Source organism: Monodon monoceros, unplaced genomic scaffold (assembly GCF_005190385.1).
Source record: "Monodon monoceros isolate NGI ecotype Baffin Bay Population unplaced genomic scaffold, NGI_Narwhal_1 Super_Scaffold_12, whole genome shotgun sequence".
In the NCBI taxonomy this organism is placed as follows: Eukaryota; Metazoa; Chordata; class Mammalia; order Artiodactyla; family Monodontidae; genus Monodon; species Monodon monoceros.
In genome coordinates this window covers 92,319,409-92,335,341 of record NW_021703768.1, presented here as the reverse complement: position 1 = coordinate 92,335,341, position 15,933 = coordinate 92,319,409, and the positions used below count along the sequence as shown (strand labels likewise).

At 42.7% G+C, this 15,933-nt stretch overlaps 1 long non-coding RNA gene across 1 annotated transcript in view; it reads left to right on the top strand.

The window, feature by feature from the left end:
* LOC114891731 overlaps positions 1–15,933 on the top strand; it is a 69,406-nt gene that overhangs the window by 32,175 nt on the left and 21,298 nt on the right. Inside the window, exon 3 of the long non-coding RNA XR_003792587.1 lies at positions 4,004–4,135. This is a non-coding gene — a long non-coding RNA (uncharacterized LOC114891731). The remainder of the gene's footprint in view (positions 1–4,003; positions 4,136–15,933) is intronic.

The following is a 15,933-nucleotide window of genomic DNA, read 5'->3' as shown; positions in this document are numbered from 1 at the left end:
TTCAATGTCTTTTTCTTCCTCCAGGACACAGATTTTCTTTGTAACAATTCATTCATTCACTTGTTTATTCTTTCAACAAACAATTATTTCTATGTATGATACTTGCTAGGTTCTTGGGATATAGGGGTGATTATAGCTGCCTTCATAAAGCTTAAGGTCTTGTGAGGGAAGCATACAATCAAATAAGTCATGACAATAAAGTGTACTAAGTGTTACAGTAAGGGACGTGAAGGGATGAGTGGCTGAAACAACAATCTTGCTTATGTCCTCATCTAAAAACTGGGCATGATAAAAAGAATATCTACCTTTGGGGCAGGCATGAGAACCAGATGAGATGATGTGGTTAAAGTCTCTGTTAAGTGGAATGACTCTTAGTTATACTTCCTAGTCACATCCTCTGTTGAAATCATTTAAATGCTGCCAAGAAAGATTTGTAACAACACTTCTCTTGTTTTAAGAGCCCAGGCTCTGTTTCCATAAGATACAAGAAGCTAGCCTGGCATCATCCACCAAGTGCTAAACAAAGACTTATACCAGCCTTCTTGGATGAGTTACTCCCTGTGAAATCCCTACCCCACTAGGTGTCCATGTTCCAGAGCAGACTGCATGGACAAAGGCAGGAGCCAGCCAAGTGCAAGGTACGGAAGGATGATGTCCTTCAGGTCTGAGTTCACCATGGACCTGCCCGACCCACCTCTACTCTCCTGGCTTCCTGCCTTTCACTCAACACTTCTCACAGTTGTATTCACTTATTTGTGGGATCATTTTGATCCATCTCTCTCTTCCCTGGTAGATGGTGTGCTCTACTAGGACAGAGCCCAGGGCTCTTTTGCTTCCCACTGTATATGCCCCAGCCTCTAGCCCTAGAAGAGTGAATAGTGCCGCTTGATAGATAGTGCCTGAATGAATGACAGAATGTGTGGTACTTACTTTGACTTATTCCCTTAGGAAAGTATCACTTTCTATCTGAACTTTGGTTTCCCCTTGACATTTCTCGATAATGAAATCCCTACAAGACTCTTCCTAGAAGATGCTACAGGCAGGATGAGGCAATGACTCAAAGTGAAAGCTCAGGTTGAAAGGGGTCAGGACAGTCACCCAGGGTGCCTTTCAAGTGCCTACAGCAGGAAATTCTAGAAAGAGTCTCACAGCCACCTCCAGCTGGGAAACATTTCCAGAAAGGAGGGAAACACATCCTTTTGAAAACAAGGTATTTAATGCCCTTTCGTGTTTGGAGAGGAGCTGGGCTCAGCACCCTGCTGTGAGGAGATTTCTTCCTCAGGGGGTCTTGCCTGAGCTCCCAGTGTGTCCTGCAAGGAAATAGTAAACATACACCCTCAGCTTCTGGTGTCTATTTTTATGCCCTGGTTGTGTGTAGGGGGAAAGGAGAATACGTTTTTGAGTATGTGTGTTTTTTCTCCTGGTGCCTGCTGACTCCCACGAAGGCTGTAAATCCCAAAATCCAAACACAAGAAGCCTATGTCAGGAGGCAATGACCCACCACTTTGGACTCCATTCAACATCTACATGAAGAATGTCCTTGGCAAAGAGCAGTTACAGCATAATAGTGGTAAAAATAACAATCATTCTCTCAATTTTCAACTAAATAATGGCTAAAGTTCTATAAACTAATCAATTTTTTTCTTCCAACCAGTTTGAAAATAAATGTTACCTTGGATATACAAATTCGTTATTACCTATGACATAAGATATTACGGATTGCTGTATAATTCGTTGTTTTACATCATTATCTTAGAATTTCGAGTGTTCTAAGCTTTCCTATATGGAGTGAAGGGAGACTAGAAGAAATAGGATTTACTGTATGCATTGCAAAAGATAATGCCAAAGAGTCTATAGTTAATTTAAAGAGAGAATGAATTTAATAAACAATGGAGAATATTGGAGCCTTGAGTTCAGGTAAACCTTCTGGGGGTAAACCAAATGCTGAAGGGAAATTGAGGTTAGCTAACTGGCTCCCATGTGTTTTTGCAAAGCTCAGGGAGTGACAGCAGCATCACTGACAAATGAGTGCTTCAATAGACAGTTGCCCGATGAGAAGCTGTTACTAAAGAGGAAGTGAAGTGATTTAGGAGGCACACTGTAGGGAAAGGGGCACTGAACCAGCAGAAATAAAGTTAAAATTAGAGCAGATTGGGGAGAGTTGAAAGGCAAAAAATCATACCGATTATGGTTCCCTTTCTAAGCTCCTCTAATGAAAACTGAAGATGACTATCATGTCTGCAAGATTTATTCATTCAAGAATATCAGAATCAACTCTACCTTTCCCCTGACACGGTCAATGTATTAAACCGCTGCCCTACACATTTCAACCAGGAGATAGACTAGGCTAGGTCCCCTATTATACCATTTTGAGCCTCAAGATGTTTTCCTTCGTAGCACTAAGTAGAGGCTGTCATGTGAAATCTACATATGTGGTTATTTGGTGGTCACTTTCCCCCATTAAACTACAAGTTCCTCAATGACAAAATTTTTTTTTTTAATTTTTTTGCTAACCATTGGTTCCTAGTGTCTGGCACATTGCCTAACACATAGAAGACATCTATTAACTGACTGAATGAACAAATGAATGAATAAAACCTACTTTTCCTTCCCCTTTTCTCTCTTTTTCATCTTCCTTTCCTACTTAGTGTTTTCTGCTTTTCCTCTATTTCATTTCATTTCATTTTCAGATCAAAATCAAAATTCACTTCAACTCTTCCACACATTGGGTTCTTTTGGTCAACAGCTCTGCATAAAGCTAGGAGTAGCCTCTTTTGTCTCCAGACTACTCATATGTCTATCCCACAGAACAAAGATCAGGAACCTTAGAGAGCCCTAAACCAGCAGTCCCCGAGAAAGGTGAAGAACGTGGTGGTTCCAGTTACAGACGCTGGCACAGAATACTTGGGTTTCAGTTGTACTTGGATAACTTACTGAATGGGTGATCCTCCTTGAGTTGCTTAGCCTTTCCAAGTTCTAGTTTCTACAACTGTGAACTGAGGATGGTAATAAAATCAACCACTTCCAAGGGTTATTTTAATGATGAAATGACTTACTATTAACAAACTTAAGACAAACTTAAGACTGCTTTGGTGCTGGAGAGCACTATAAGGTATCACCTATTGTTATCTCTGTGACCTCAAAGCCTAAATGTGGACGTTGTTATATATTTTTGCAACTTGTCCAAAATTTGCCCCCCAAAAGTGGACAAAGGAACTAAATGTTAGACCTTTGTCCCCTGCTGCCTGTCACTGCTCATTGGCAGTCTCCTTGCCCAGCTACCCAGACTGCAGGAGTGTCTGCTCTGGATTGGGAGGGCCGGAGCTGTGGTCCTGGCGGCTGTAGTAGAAGGGGGAAGAGCCCTGTCAAAATCAGAGCCCAATAGCCAATTGTTTTTCCAGAGCAGAGGTTTCTTTGTTTCCACTCTTGCCTTTAGGCAACTGTGGTGAAGGTATTCCCTTGGCTCTCCAGAGAGGCAGTCTGTGCCTAGGAACACAGCCTCATCCCAAGGGCTCCCCTCTCTTATAGCCACCTTTCCTAAACACCAGCAGGATCATGTGATTGAATTCCTGTGTCACTGGGGGAAAGGAATGCTTTATAACTTTACTTCAAGCATCCGAATCTTTCTCTCCAAATCTGGAGAGATTAAGGTTTTTGTGACATGCAGCTCAGCAGGCAGAAATGGTCGGGGCCTTGGCAGGGAGGAGAGGTAAGAAGCTGCCCAGAGCAGCTAGGGGCCAGAGTCGCTGCACCCACCAGCCATTGCGTGGAAGAGGGCTTTTCTGAGAGAAACAGGAAAGAGTGGAGGAACTATCATTTGCAGTTTGGTTTGTGCCTTGCTTTTTTCAATTAACCAGTGACTTGGAGATCTTCAATAAGAACATGCAAGCTGTGCCTCATTCTTTGTTTGATAGTCTATAATATAAACTCTTTGCAGTCCAGTTTAGAGGGTTGCAATGGGGAGGAAAATGGAGTCACCCTAGATGTACTTCTCTTTCTCCAGGATGTGGGAAGAAGTGGGAAAGAGGCAGCACTCCAGCACGGCTCCCAGTGGACGGCCCCTGAGACTTGAAACTGTTCGGATGGATGGGACCAGTGGTGTACACAAAGCCACACTGCAGCTTTCTAATCAAAGGTCTGTGAGATGGGAACTGAGTTGTCAGGGACCCTAGGGGGTGCTTAGAAACCACAAACCAGAAGTGCTGGGGGCTGGTGAATGAGCTGAGATGGCCTGCTTGCAAAATTGCACAGGGAAGAGAAAGCTTACGTTTGGGAGCTGTTCCAAAGGATCTGTGCCTGGAAAGCGGGTAACCTGAAGCTGTGTGTCCAGGCTCACAAACCCCAGTGCAGAGAAGTCTTGAGGATCATTCTTGTGTATACTGTGTGGAGTCAATGTACACAATTATACAACCTCCCTTTTCACAAGCGAGCCACAAGGCAGGAACTCTATGTTTTCTTAAGGTTGACTCAAAATTTCCACTTTGTGGGAAATGAGAGACAGGGGAGGGAGAGTTTCTCATCATTTTCATCCCCACCTGGTTTCTCTTCTCCAGGCCTGGTTTCAAAACACTTATACATATAATCCTCACCTTAGACATTAACCTGACTTTTAATATCTTACTGATTTTAAATTTTTTTTTAAGCTTCAATTTAAATAAATCTCTTTCACCAGTGGGATATCTAATGAAAGATGCAAGGTATCTAATTTGGGAACATTTTCTTAATGGTTATATATCTTGGGAGGAAGGAGAAAATACTTAAAATACTGTAAAATTTAACATTGGATTTGTTTTTCCAAAGCTGCAAAATAATTAGAACTCTAAAGGAAAAAAGTCTTCGGGAGGGACCCTTACCCTTTATTTAAATGGAAAAATAAGTTGATTTCCGAAAGAAAAGTTCCGGAGCCCTGGGTGCTACTAATACTACTCTAATGGTGCTGCTAATACCCCAATACTACTTACTATCATTAGTCAGTACTATTGTTAATACTATTGTGAAAGTTACCATTGTTAGGCAAATACTCTAAAGCCACACTGATTTATTTCAGCAACCACGTACATTTAGGGCTTCTAGATCCTGTAGGCCAAACACTCTTATTTTAATAATGCATTACATTGATGTAGCATTTTCCAATTTTCACCATGCTTTTAGATACATTATTTCACATCTATTTTTCAAAATGGTCTTCTGAGACAGACAAAGCAAGCATTATCGTTTTTTGTTTTGTTTTTAACTAGCTTCTTGAAAAATACACTCACACACAGGGCAACAAATTCAAGTAGAAGGGCATAAATAGAAAGTTAAGTCCCTCTTAACCTGTCCCCACCTAGTCTCCTCCTGAGATATGATTACTGTTAAGAGTTTCTCTATGTCCTCTATGTCCTTTTAGAAATTCTATGTACACACTAGCCCAATTCTATCCATATGTGCTCTTGAAAGATGGACTCACACACATGGCAGCAGGCTCTTCCCTGGTTTGTGCCTTGCTTTTTTTAATTAACCAGTGACTTGGAGATCTTCAATAAGAACATGCAAGCTGTGCCTCATTCTTTGTTTGATAGTCTATGTAACTGGTCCCCTAGTGATGGGTACTTAGGTTATGCCCAGCATTTTCTGTTACAAACAGTGCTGCAATAAGCAATATTAGCAAAAACTTAGATAGTTCTTACTTGGTGTTTTTCATGTACAGAAAGTCAATTAATCCTCATAACTGTCCTATGACACAGAAACTACCATTAGTTCATTTTAAAGATGAGAAAATAGGCAGAGAGATAAGTAATTTGCCCAAAGTCACATAGCTAGTAAGTGGCTTTGATTTGCATGGATTTGAATCCAGATAGTCTGGCTCTAAGGCCCAAACACAATGTCCTGCCTCTCGTGTTTTCCCTGTGCATTTAGATCTGAAGAGCCAGGCCACACTTCACAGGTGGTGAAACAGACCAGAGGGGTTGGTGCTCACTGCTGCACAGCTCGGTAGTGGCAGAGCCTGAACTAGAAACCAGGTCTCCCAGTTCCCAGATCCTGGCGCATTCCACTACACTTCGTGACCTGCCAGTGCCTTCAGAATGTTATCTCTTTGAATTCCTGAGAAGTTCTGAACACTTTAGGCATGAATGGAGCATCTACACTGAGAAGTAGTTTAGGAGAAGTGGTTTTAGGAGAGACCTGGGACCGTGATGAAGGAGTTCAATTCTCAGGGTCTTTCTACCACTCAGCTCCCATACTGGTAGATACGGGATAGATAGATATTGTGTTAAAGCAAATGTCACCACAGCATATCTTTGATATAAACATGTACTTTTTGAGTTGCAAGTTTAGAGATAAATTATATCAAATTTTATTCAATGTTACCATTCATTTTTGGCTATTGCCACAAAAAAGAAATTATTAAATCATGAAAGTTTAGGCTAAAGAGAGTAGGTCCATTTTAACCCTACATGGCTACTCATTTCCCACAGAGAAAGTGGCAGGGAACCAACATTCTCCCCTCCGGCTTGAGAATGGCACAGCTGCACTCTGTATCTGAAACTATCTTCCAAAGTGCTGGGCAGCCCTGGAGAGTTGTGAGCAAAACTATTTTCAGTACCCCTTGAGTTTAAATAGTTCAAGTATCTCCCTCAGATGCTCACACCCCCCTGGTCTGGCCCCACTTGACTATGAATGCCTTTGATTAAAAGGCTGGAAGCCTCCTCAGAACCATCTAGTTGCATCTTTCATCATCATACGGCCTCACATTGCTTGGTATTTACTGTCTTCAGATCACTTTGCCACTCATACGTTTCTATGACTGCCCCCATGACCACCTTATGAGGTACTGTGTCTTCACTAGTTCTGTATCGCCTTCACCTAGACAGGGCTTAACCCACAGTGGAAGCTCCACAAATGTTTGTTGAATCCTTCCCTGTTTTTCTCTGCTGTCCTTAAATTTCCTCCCGCTATTGTCCAACTGTTGCCCGGGAAACCTGAACTCTTCCAGCAGCGATGCAGGCTGATGGAGAACCAGGCTCCCTGCCTTTGCTGCCAAAAGAAAGACTTGAGATAGGTTTCTGGGATACACATTTAGGTTTATAATTTTTCTTCATTCATTTGTCATTTGTGCACCTACTATGTGCCAGGTATAATGCCAGGCACTGGGTGTACAGAAGTGAACATTCTTGTGTGAATGACAGATACAACACTGAATACACAAATATAGGATCACAGCTCCTGGCACATGCACTGAAGGTGCTATGAGAGAGGCTACCAAAGGAGATGTAATTTAGACTGGGAAATCAGGGAAGGCAACTCTGAAGAAGTGATATTTAAGCTGATCCCTAAGGCTGTGGAAGGGATCCTGTTACTCACAAAAGAGGAAGGAGGAGAAGGCCAGCCGAGGGAACAGCATATACAAAGTCACCAGTGCAAGAAAGAGTTTGGAGTCAGAGACACCTCTGGTGCCCCATGTTACATCCTCTCAGCCCTCCTCTGTTTCAGCCACAGCTATGGTGGACGGTCCCTGACAGCTCAAACTCATATCCATCTGACAGCCACCCACCTCAAGCATCTGAGCAGCTTTCTTCCTTCTCTGATAATGGCACAAGTGCAGCCTAGAAATGCCAGGGTATTAATGCCGTCCCCTACTCCAACCCCCACCAGGCAACCCTCAACTGCAGGGCACAGGAGCTGGTCCATAAATGTCTCAGCCTCCCCTCCTTTAGGTGAACATCACTGGGAGACATTCTGTACACTTCTCAGGAGGTCTCAGCAAAAGAGAGACATGTTGCTCACAACAGCAATTTCCAAAACTGTGCTTTTTGTTTTTTCCCCTCCTTTCCTTTCTCATTCTTCTCATGCCCTCACCCCTTTTGGATCACTGACCTGCCCCCCCACTACCAATTTGCCCCTAAGTCATTTCAAAGGAACTCAGTCTAGGATACACACACATTAGAGGAACTGAATAAAGGTCTTAAAGGGAGTGGGCAAGGAGGAGAGTAAAGGAAGATAAGGCTGGAATTGTAGGATGGAAGCAGACTGTGCAGAATTGAGAATGTTATACTCCATGGTTCTGGGTGCAGACTGGGTTTAGTAGATGTGCAAAGCAGGAGGCTCTAACAGTAGTCCAGGCAACAAAAGATGGTGACTTGTACTGTAATGTTGGCAGAGGTGATAAAGGGAGATGGACAGGTTGGGATATGTTTTAAAAGTAGAATGGTCTGCACTTGCTGATGGATTGGGTTAGAGAAAGGAAGGGATCAAGGATGACTTGGCTTGAGCAACTGAGTGGATGGTGATAATGTGTAACTGAGAATGGAAAGATGGGCAAAGGAACAAGAATGAGCAGGAAAATCAAGTGTAATTTTGTACTCACAAAATCTGAGATGTCTGTGTGACATCCAGGGGGAAAACATCAAGTACGTGTTTTTTTACATGAGTCAGGAGCTCAAGGGAGCAGCCAGCAATGTAGATTTGGGATCATCTGTTTATACACAGCGTTTAAACCAAGGGACTGGATGAGTTCACCGGGAGAAATCAGGTAGGCAGAGAAGACAGGAGGATCCATGATGGAGCCCTGAGGACCTCCATCATTTAGAATTTAGGTAGAGAAAAAAAAAAAAAGGCAGCAAATGAAATTAAAAAATAGCCAGCAGAAATAGAGGAGACTCGTGGTATCACACAATCCAAGAGAGGAGAGAGTTTCAAGAAGGAAGGGGTGGTCAACTGTTTTGAATGCTGCTCAGAAGCAGGATAACTTGAGGATGTAGAACTATCATCTCTCATATCTTTCATCAGCATTAAATCACAAAAGGCACACATGCTCAGGCCAGGCATCCCAAGTGCAGCCAAGCTACTCCTAAAAACCAGCAGATGACTCAAGGCAGAAACTAAATACTTTGTCTGAGAGACATCTCACTCAGAGATCCTTAGATCTGTGTGCCTCCGTCTGCCCTGGCCTCTCTCTTCCTACCTTGCTTTCCAGTCTGCTGTACTTCTGGCTCTGGTCCAAGTCCTGGAGTTCTTCTAGCCCCACGGGAACTATTGTATTAGTTTTCTAGAGCACTGTATTTTCTAGGGCTGCCATAACAAAATGCAGACTGGATGACTTAAAACAGCAAAAATTTAAACCACTCTGGAGGTTAGACGTATAAGCACAAGGTGTCAACAGAGGTGGTTCATTCTTAGGCCTCTCCTTGGCTTGTAGATGGCCATGTTTATCCTTGACTTCATATGATCTTCCCTCTGTGTGTGTCTGTGTCCTATACTCTTCCTATAAGGGCATCAGTCATATTGGATTAGGGCCCACCCTAATGACCTCATTTAACTTTAATTACCTCTTTAAAGACCCTATCTCAAAGTACAGTTGAATTCTGAGGTGCTGGGGATTAGGACACTGACATATGAATTTTGGGGGGACACAATTCAGCCCATAACAGATATATTATTCTTTCTTCAAGTCTTAGCCATGATTTAAGAATCTCACCACCATAGGCCTACCCTTTCTAGGTCACCAGATCACAGATCTATACACTTAGTCAGTTTCTAAACTCTCCTCTTGACTTTGTCTTTCTCTTACTCATTGCCTTCCTTTAAAATAAAATTTTTTTTACTTAATACAATTTTCAAAGGTTACTTTCCATCTACAGTTATTACAAGATATTGGCTATATTCCCCATGTTGTACAATACATCCTTGAGCCTATCTTACACACAGCAGTTTGTACCTCCCTCTCTCCCACCCCTATATTGCCCCTCCCCCCCCACTGGTAACCACCAGTTTGTTCTCTATATCTGTGAGTCTGCTTCTTTTTTGGTACATTCGTTAGATTGTTGTATTATTTTAGATTTCACATATAAGTGATATCATATAGTATTTATCTTCCTTTATCTGACTTATTTCACTTGGCATAATGCCCTCCAAGTCCATTCACACTGCTGCAAATGGCAAAATTTCATTCTTTTTTATGGCTGAGTAGTATTCCATTGTGTGTGTGTGTGTGTGTGTGTGTGTGTGTGTGTGTGTGTGTGTGTGTGTGTATATATATATATATATATATATATACATATACCACATCTTCTTTATCCTGTCTTCTGTTGATGGACACTTAGGTTGTTTCCATGTCTTGGCAATTGCAAATAGTGCTGCTATGAACATTGGGGTGCATGTATCTTTTCCAATTACAGTTTTATCTGGATATATGCCCAAGAGCAGGATTGCTGGATCATATGGTAGCTCTATTTTTAGTTTTTTGAGGAATCTCCATAATGTTTTCCACAGTGGCTGCACCAATTTACATTCCCACCAACAGTGTACAAGGGTTCCCTTTTCTCCACATCCTCGCCAACATTTATTATTTGTAGACTTTTTGATAATGGCTATTCCGACAGGTATGAGGTGATAGCTCACTGTGGTTTTGATTTACATTTCCCTGATGATTAGCAATGATGAGCATCTTTTCATGTGCCTGTTGGCCATTTTCGTTTCCTCTTCAGCAAAATATCTATTCAGTTCTGCCCATTTTTTAATCGGGCTGTTTGTTTTTTTGATGTTGAGTTGTATGGGCTGTTTATATATGTTGGATATGAATCCCTTATCGGTCATGTCATTTGCAAATATCTTCTCTAGTTCAGTAGGTTGTCTTTTCATTTGTTGATGGTTTCCTTTACTGTGCAAAAGCTTTTATGTTTAATTAGGTCCCATTTTTAAATTTTTGTTTGTGTTTCCTTTACTTTAGGAGACAGATCCAAAAAACTTATTGCTGTGATTTATGTCAAATTGTTGCTCTTTTATGTAGCCTTTAGCTTTCTTTGTTTAGCTCTTGAGCCTTGCTATAATCACTCAGGTTTAAAGTTGCCACTCTCTTGGCCTCTGTACACAGTAATTCATCAGGGATACACAGAGTGGTCCCAGGAAAATTCACTGAGAGACACAGGGTCTTTCTTCACTGAAGTTGAGTGCTCTACACCTTAGGAGGTTAGCTTTCCAGAAGTAGTCCTTCTCTTCTAGCAACTGTTCAGTTTAGATTAGCCAGTGATGGCTAATACTCTAAGATTTTTATTGTTGGTGGCAGAAAAAGATATATTTCATGGCCATCCATATAGTTAGGGAAGTTGAAAGGATCCACATCTTGCAGCCAGATTTTCAGGATATTAAGAGACACTCTCCATCTCCTAAGTCACCCCAAGAACCTTCAAAAGTTGGCCATCCCGTAACTCCCTCAAGTTATGTCATTTTTATTAGCTCACTCTTGTGTTCAAAAGTTTTCAGTGTCTCTTTCTTGCTTATTTCATCTAATCTTGCTCCTTCTAAAGTCTTTTATAAACCATCCCTACCATACTACCATCCATATGATAAAACAAGCTCTCCACCAATGCAGCCCTTTCTCCTCATAGTTATGGAAGTTGACCTTGCTTCTTCCCACCTGCCCTGTAGTCCTTACTTAGAACACCATCCTCAGTGCAGGTCCCACCCCTTCCTGGAACCCTGTCTGCCAATATATGCCAGGCTTCACATTATTCTAATCTCACTAAGTATACTCACCTTGATTTTTAATCTCATTCTGTACATTAGTCTAAACTCTCCATCCAAATGATAAAGTCCTCTCTAGTCTCACCACCTGCCCACTGACCTAGGTCAAGCCCTATAATCTCTCACCAGAATGATTTCAATACACTTAACTGGTCTGATATAGTAACTCCTCTACTTAGAAGTCCTTCACAAGCTCTCAGGATGAAGTTCATTCCCTTAACCAACACACACAACCTCTCATGGTCCAGACTCGCTGGCCTTCTGGCTTCATCTCCCTTTCTCTTCCCTCACCATCACACACAACTTCAACCCAGTCACACAGAGCCCCTTGTTCCCTGAACCTGTCATCCCGATTCATACCTCGCATGTGCCATTACCTGGAATGTGCTTCCATGCCTCATTCACCTGCCAATCCCCATTCAGTTTTTAGACTTAGCTAGAGGGAAACCTCCTCCAGGAAGTCTTCCCTCATTTATTTATTTATTATTTTTTAGTTAGTTATTGAGTTTAGAGATGCTTTTTTTCTTTTTTTGCAGTTTTTAAAAATCGAAGTATAGTTAATTTACAATGTTGTGTTATTTCCAAGTGTATGGCAAAGTGATTCAGTTACACACACACACACACACACACACACACATTCTTTTTCAGATTTTTTTCCATTATAGGTTATTACAAGGTATAGTTCCCTGTGTTATACAGTAGGCCCTTGTTGTTTACCTATTTTATATAGAGTAGTGTGTATATGTTCATCCCAACCTTGTAATTTATCTCCCTGCCCCCACCCAGTGTTCCCTCATTTAGATGCCCCGTCCATGCTTCCAAAGCACCCTATTCCTACCACTCTCAGCACTTCTTGGGCTGTTCTGTAAGCACTGCTTCCCTTTAGCAGCAGAGGCTATGTCTTTTTATACTGATATTCCTAGTGCCCAGCATTACAACTGGCACACAATAATAATAAAATATCCCACAAACATTTGTTCAATGATTGGAAGAAGTTACTATTGGTTTCCTGCCTGCTATTTCTCTTTCTTCTCATTTATCCTACATATTGGTGCCATAGTAACCTTCCTATTAGAACAGATACCTTATATCTTCCCTACCCCCAAAGCCACTGATAGCTCATCATGGCTAACAAAATCCATCCTCTTCAATTTAGAATTCAAGATCCTTGGCAATCTGACCCCTACTCTGCATATAACCCAGTTCTACTTGCTATTTTGTAAGAATGTCTCCTTTGCTTTCCAAAGCCTGGTTATTGACTCAAACCTGAATAGCCAGCCTGGAGGGATGTCCTTTTGCTTCCCCTCCTCTGTTCTCCTATCAATGGTCAACCCATTCTCCAAGCCTCAGGTCAAATCTCATCTCCTCTATAAAAACATTCCCAAATTCCCCCTCTGCCTGAGTCATAATTAATTTTTCCCCTCTTCTACTTTTATATACTTTTGGTATCTAATTATAGTATTCATTGCTGTTTGCTTTATATTAGGGGAGTGTGTGTGTGTGTGTGTGTGTGTGTGTGTGTGTGTGTGTGTTCCCCACTAGATCATGAACTCCTAGATGATACAGTCCCCTTGGTACCTAGGATGTAGTTCATGCTCAGTAAATGTACTAAACTAAACCTTTTTGTTAGAAGCCCTGAGTTCCAGTCTGGCTTCTATTCCAGGCTTGGCTGCTTATAACCTTGGGCAGGTCCCTTAACTTCTTTTGGCCTCCCTTGCTTCATCTCTTAATCATATCAGGGATGCTGTGAAAATTAATTATTTATCGTTTTGAAAGTGCCTTGAGATCTTTAGAGATTGGCATTTCTATTTTTGTGGCATCCTTCTCACTAGAGCTTGCAGTTCTTTTAAAAGAAACAAGCAAAGGAGAGACATGGACTGTTGAAAGAACAGTTTTTTCAGAATCTGAAATAATTACACCCTGTATTTCAGACAAGGTCATCTTTTACCCTTTGTAGCAAATGATGGAGTCTTGAAGAAACCTATTTTTCCTACCAGTGACTTTAAAGTGATTACAGTATTTATGTAAAATTTTTAAAAGATGAGTAAGGATTCTATCATGCAGAGAACAGAGATTTTCCTGAGGGAAGAAATAAATGAAGTAAACTTTAAAAACATTCCAAATGTAAATGACCTTTACAGAAACAAGTCACCTGTTATATGTCCTGGTCAAGGCTAGCAGTAGAAACACTTACTTGAGTGACTTGTTCATTTCAAGATACTCAAGGTATACCCAAAGTCAAGGGCAAAGGGAGCAACGTCACTGATGTAATAACTCTTGTTTCATACACATTAACTCAATCCTCACAATACTCTCATGAGATACTCAGAGCAGGTCTTACTAAACCCATTTTATGGTTGAGGAAATTGCAAGCCACTGTGGTTATGCAACTTGTCCAAGGCCACTGCATAAGCAGCAGAGCCAGGACTCAGTTCAATCTTTTTTTTTTTTTTTTTTTTTTTTTTTGCGGTACGTGGGCCTCTCACTGTCGTGGCCTCTCCTGTTGCGGAGCACAGGCTCTGGACGCGCAGGCTCAGCGGCCATGGCTCACGGGCCCAGCCGCTCCGCGGCATGTGGGATCCTCCCAGCCCGGGGCACGAACCCATGTCCCCTGCATCAGCAGGCGGACTCTCAACCACTGCGCCACCAGGGAAGCCCTCAGTTCGATCTTTTGACTCAAGTTCAGGACTCCTCCTACTCACCTCACTACCTCTCAGTCCAGTGCTCTGAGCACTGTGCACAGGTAAAGGATAAGATGAAGGTGAAGGATAAGATGGGAGGGCAAAGAGAATGGGGTACTTCAGAGAACTTCCTATGCACGTCCCTCCCCACACCCAGGTCCCTTAACCACTCCGCCCTTGTAGTAGGAGTCAAGTCACAGCATGAAATGGGACGTAAGAAAATGAGCCGCAGGTTATTTCTAAAAAGATAAAAGACCTCACCTCTCCCAAAGCCAGGGGCTAACAAAGCCAGAGCTGAGGCTGCACACCAGCTGCCCATGCCCCAAGCCGCTCGCAGACCCGCCGTGGCCATCACCCTGCCCAGGTGTTCACCCTTGTCTCCCACTCATCACAGCGTACACAGGCTCCTCCAGAGGTTTCTGCTGTAGTCCATAGCAGACCTGAATTTAGAATCTTGCTCTTCCAAATGTTGTCTCTGAACCAACAGTATCAGCATCATCTGGGAGCTTGCTAAGAATGCAGAGCCTCAGGCCTCACCCTAAACCTACCTAAGCTCTGTCCTTGGCTTCTCTTTGTGATGATTCCTGACTCGTGGCCCTGGCAATCTCTGGAAAACATCTAATTTCTCTGACCCAGATTTTACCCCACCCCCATCCCCAACTCCTTCCCCTGTGTCATCCCCACGCAGCCTGGACACACTGACCAAAACACTTTCTAGCACTCTCATGCTGGGGATATGGCAATGAACAAACATTCCCTACCGTTATGGAGCTTACATTCTGGAGGAGGGAGATAGACTGATAAAAAAAAAATTAGGTAAAAAATGAAAAAGACTACAAAAAGAAACCTAGCCTTCGGCAAGGTCACTTCTACTCAAGCACCAAGGTCAGGGCTGGGTCCTCTGGGCAGAGAGATCTATCGCCTTTGGTCCGATGTACACCTCCGCCCCCTCTCTGCTTGCCAAGAGATGACAAAGACCTTGCTGACTCCAATGCTAAAACCTGGCATAAGAGATCAGTGCTCAGCAGTTCCCAGGGCGGATGGAAACAGTTTGGCCTTGCCCAGCAACTGGTCCTTCTCCAAATGTAATTCCTTCTGGAGACAGTCACATTTTTTTTTTTTTTTTTTGCAGTACGCGGGCCTCTCACTGTTGTGGCCTCTCCCATTGCAGAGCACAGGCTCTGGACGCGCAGGCTCCGGACGCGCAGGCTCAGCGCCCGTGGCTCCCGGGCCCAGCCGCTCTGCGGCATGTGGGATCTTCCCGGACCGGGGCACGAACCCGTGTCCCCTGCATCGGCAGGCGGACTCTCAACCACTGTGCCACCAGGGAAGCCCATTATTATCTTTTTTAATGAACAGGGTGTAACAGATCAGAGTTTTATAGACAGACCTAATAAGCAGGCCTACTTATTTTTTCCAGTTGTAAGACTGCTCCACAGCCTGCTTTGCTGCTTCCCTTAGGTCATTTCCACACTCAGAGAGTCACAAACATGAGAGGAGGATGAATGCTGTCGTTTCTTAAGAGCCAAAGGTGACAGCAGCCTCAGCCCCTGAGATGCTGCCTGGTTGGTTTGATTTCTAAACTGGGACTTATCAGACTTCATTTTTTTAGAAGTTTTATTATCATTATTTTTGTTCAGACAAAATAATCAACTCTCAACTAATTTGGAGATTTTCTATCAAGAGAGAAGAAAAGCAGACTATAGTGAAATGGGGTTGAGCTGGAAAGGGAAGGAAGCAGAGGGAGTTT